Here is a 4,778-nt window from a genome sequence, read left to right as displayed (position 1 = left end):
TTTTTTTTTTTTTTTTGTCTAATTAACTTACTAAGACAAAAAAAGAGCGGCTGTCGAGGGAACGATTGTTTATAGCTGATATAATTAAATATAAGTGATAACAGGTACTAACTTTTCTCATGGACGTTCCATAACTTATAAGTATAATTTGTTAAGAAGCATGATGTGTCACTCATTATTAATTAAGAAAAATTGCAATTGCTGGCAAATTGACATGGTATTAAAGGAATAAAACACTTCGAGACATGCTGTTGTGGGAAAGTAATCCACTTTGGGATGGTAACTGCCCTCTGCCACATCACACCACCCAGTCACAATCGCACTCACAGTCCCAATCACAGATTAATCGATTATTGTTGTATACTGTTTTCCTATAACAATGTGGCCCATTGTGTTTGATTCAAAGGCACAAGCTGGCACAGTATAAGGAGTCTGCATAGCTAATGTGTCTCAACTGCAGCTATGTAAGCTTCCACATTGCCAAGTTTTAGTAGCAAGCAAACTCTGACACTGATGTATTTCCATACATGTCTAGGCTGTTTCATGATCGCTAATTTGAAGCGTTCTTTGGATGATATATACTCATGTCTTTGGGCATTGAGGAAGGATTCGTTCTATTTTCACATGTACTTGGACGTAAACTTACCTAAGAAACTTATATATCAGATGCGTGCATTTGTTTTCATATACACGGATCTATTTTCCGTCAAATTTGGGAGTTTTTGTGAAGTTTGCAAGAAGTAATCTCTCATAAATTCTGCGAACATTTTCGAGCCCTTGGTGCTCTTTTGAATTGAATGCCTGGCTTGTTGTTAAACTCAGCATTGTTCTATAAGTGCGAAGTAACACTCCGCAGGGGACTGATAAAGACGGCTGCGGTATCCCGTTGCCTTGTCAGAGGGCCGGGAGGTGTTAATTAAGTATTATATGCCTTCTGATATCAAAGAGGAGGAGGAGTGGGAGAGAAGTGGAAAAGGAGAGTGGCCTCATTCATGTTTTAATAAACAAACTTCTCAGGTTTGGTTTGAACTTCGCCATCTGGGATCTCATCCAAATAAGTCGTCTGGATGCCGGTGTCTGAATCAGATCTGCCTGGCAGTCTGCCACTGTACACATAGACACGCTGCATGGCAGCACCTGTCTGTCCCTCCTCACCTTTAGCAAACAGGCCGCAACAGTAGTGCCACGTGCTCTGTATTATGAATGATGTCAGACTGCAGGCAGGTACACAGAACGGAGTCAACGGGTCCATGCTCTGTAATTTGTAGTCATTAAATTAAAATATTTGTATACTTGTTCAATCATACATTTCTCAGGCTGTTGTGAACATTATGCTGTTTTTATTTATTTATTTTTTTATTTTTATTTTTTTATAAAGTATCTGCTCAGTTGTTCAGATGGAAATGGGCTTTTTGTCCTTAAGTGAGGTTGGACTTGACCCTGGTTTCTGTACTGGATGTGTCTATACTCGTAGAAGTAGCCTCGATTGTTGGGTAATCATAAACACGGCAGATATTTCCTTATGTCACCGGACAATAACCGCTGAAAGACTGGCGCAAAGGAGACGGCAGTAAATCACAGTCCTCTGACCTCTTGGCCCGTTCACTGAGAGAGCTCGGAGGAATTCCTGAAGTGTCCTGAGGGAATTTTCTCCCCGCAGTCTGAGGCCACACGCCGCCCACAGAAGCTCAGACTCCTAAGATCCTGGTGGCTTTAGCAGGCCACAGATAGATGGGATTTTCCCGTTCCCCATGTGCGTGTAAGCCACCGTAATTGAGGGTGAAACATGAACTGAGTGATGTTGACTCCTCCAGCCTCACTGGTGTTGAGCCTGAAAGAAGCATAACCACCTCTGTCATTCTGTGGGATGATCAGACGTACTAGGTTATATGGTTATGGTTGCCATTCATTTATCCTCAAATCTGAACAACTTTGGCTCAAAGGTTCTAAAGCTAGTGGACCATCTATCTACCTAACTAGAGGACCTTGCGGCCTGACGTACCTCATATTTGTGGTAGCATAATGAAATTATTACATGTTTGGAAATGCCATGTCAGGCTGCTGACGTAGATCAGCATTTGTTATGCCATCATGTGTTATTTTTGTGGCGAGTACGGAAAGTCCTCCAGTCCAACCACAAAAGAAAATGTCCTTCTGCTCGACAAGATGCTAAAGGTAAGACCTGATCCAACACCAAGGTATTTTTTTTATCTCATATTCCCAATCCTTTGATTAAAAGAGGGTTATTGCTGTTATAATTGTGCACAGCAGTGCTAGCTGATATGCTAATACCATGTCTTTGTTGACATCCATTCTGGTGGGTTTATACATATTGGAACTGTATTGGGGAAAGGTTAATTTATTAAATAGATCAGTATCTAACAGCTCACCTTGAGGGACCCATCAGAGGAGATCACGTGTCCTCTTAGGCTAATTACTTCAAATTGCAAATCAATCTGGTAATGGAAATCAGTTACTGCCCAGAAGGATGGGACGACAAGTGGAGGGAATTAAGCGATGCTATTAATAATGACTCATACCTCACTCTTTCCCTTACATGCACACTCTCTCTCTCTCTCTCTCTCTCTCTCTTAACCCTCACATTTTAGGTCCATGTCAGAAAAAAGACTCTTATTATTTGGAAATTATCAGAGTTGGTGCGTGTGGCCTGACTGGTCAGCCCAGGATTTGTTCCCCTCCCCTACGCCCCCTGCAGTGTGTGACCCCTGGGTTCTCATGTTGCTCTTCCATGAGTCCAATCACTCTTCCATGGAGAGAAGGCCAAATGCCTTCCAGATGGCTCCTCCAATCTGCTCTCAGATCTTATCTGCCCTGCCACATGTCGGTGTAGAGAACTCCTTTCCACTGTTGCCGAGATCAGCGCGCTTGTTTGCACTACTTGTGCCGGCATTTACAGATCGTTATGATGGAAATTCGTGTTAATTAGTCTGCAGCCTGCAGTCGATTATTCAGTAATAAATAGCTGAGCTTGAATGCTAATTAGAGATTTGGATGGCAGCGAAGGCGAAAATAAAAGGAATAGAAAAGGCAGTATGAACTCGAATCCTGACCTTGTTGGAAAGGTTCAATCTGAAAGGCAAAATCTTGGATTATAGTATATTTTGCATTGTTTTCTTTAATGTTGCATCATTTCTTAGAGGGAACCTTCTCACAGTGCCAGTCATGAAACTGCCAGGTATGGACAAATGATGATACTGTTAAGATCATATTAAGATACTGATATGGTTAAAGTTTGACCAAAATAATGGTCACATGATCAGGCCTTGATCTGTGAAAATGGCCATGTGAACGGTCATCACGAGACAAAACTTTACAATGCAATAACGGACAGAGGGTATATTGATGAACTTGCGTATCTTACACCTGTTAGCAGAGGCCATTGTTTCCGTTTCTGCAAACAGCTCAGACAGTTCTGCACTCCGAAGCCCCACAAAGCGGAAGTGAGAGACAAGGGGCCGAGCTCAAAGAAGACTTTGTGTGTGTGGGCATGGCTGAAGGGAACGGAACGGAGGAGGAGGGGGGGACAGTGAATCAGAGTGATGGGGAGAAAGGGCCGAGCTCAGCTCCCCTCTTTCATCCCTCCAGTTCTCCTGCCACTGGGGCTTTTGTTTCAGTCTGCTGGGCCTCAGCCACAAAGAGAGGATTTCCCCCCCCCCTGCTCGTTTTTATTTATTCGATTTCACGCCATGCCGGCCAAAACGGCCCCTTCCTCGTGTCCAAAATGGCTCTGGACTCTTTTGCAGCAAGGCGCATTCTCACAGAGAGCCATGAAAGGGCCTTTTCGATGATGCTGGCTCTGTTTTGATCCGAGTATTCATCGGGAACGGGAATCTCAGGTTCAGTCAGTTTTGGGTGTTGCTCACGTTGTGGGAAAGAGACTGGCCTGCACAGCCACCTCACTTGTACACAAGAGTGGAAAAGTGGTAACAGTGGGCCATTAGTTTGTTCAACATTTTGTTCCAAACATCTCTGTTTAGAATGCTCAGCACTACCCAACAGCCTTAACTATTTTATCTCTGGCTGGAAAACCAGACGCGGGGACCCTGAGGGTAAAGGCTGGAAATGCATGACGCTAAAATCCATTCAGAATTTTATTCAGTCGTTGTATGATTCGAGTTCCACCTGTTTTTAATTGGGAAATGCCTTCAGATAAGTAATATTCAGTTGTGTTTAAATCGCAGTCATGTTAAATGAATTACATTTTGACATTGGAGAGTCTCCAGTTAATTCCAATGCTTAAGAGTACTGTATTTCAAATCATTCAGGTCAGTCTACACAAATCCAATCTTCTGGATCCAATCATATTGTTTTTGTGGTTTGAAAGGCCCTCACAGAGGAAAGCAGATCCAGATTGCATAGGAAAAAAAAAACACAAAGAATGCTGGATGGCAAAAAAAAAAATTAAAAAGGCATCTTGGTGACAATTCTTGTTGTTGAATTTTCAATATCAAAAGATTGTTTACTGTGCATTGCCCCAATTTTTCAGGACAACCCTCTGAGTTCCCTGCATTGTTGTGTATTTAAAAAGCACTCGCATTGTTCCTTCTTTTCGCTGCCGCTGTTAAACGAAGTTCCAGCACTTGTGCAGAATTTTTTTTTTTGTTTTTGTTTGGGGGTGGGGTCATTGGCGTGTCCCATTATTATTTTTTTTTTTTATATTAGAATCGTTTTATGACCAAATGAGAGTAAGTGTAAATCCTCATTAATTCAGACTGACTGATGATTGATTGACACACTGTCTACAGAATGGATCACGG

The 4,778-nt window shown here is 42.3% G+C and overlaps 1 protein-coding gene across 1 annotated transcript in view; it reads left to right on the top strand.

Moving 5' to 3' along the window:
* prex1 (phosphatidylinositol-3,4,5-trisphosphate-dependent Rac exchange factor 1) overlaps window positions 1-4,778 on the top strand; it is a 91,574-nt gene that overhangs the window by 6,434 nt on the left and 80,362 nt on the right. The window lies entirely within an intron of this gene.

Source organism: Ictalurus punctatus, chromosome 5, assembly GCF_001660625.3.
Source record: "Ictalurus punctatus breed USDA103 chromosome 5, Coco_2.0, whole genome shotgun sequence".
Lineage (NCBI taxonomy): Eukaryota > Metazoa > Chordata > Actinopteri > Siluriformes > Ictaluridae > Ictalurus > Ictalurus punctatus.
This window is presented reverse-complemented; position numbering and strand designations above follow the sequence as displayed.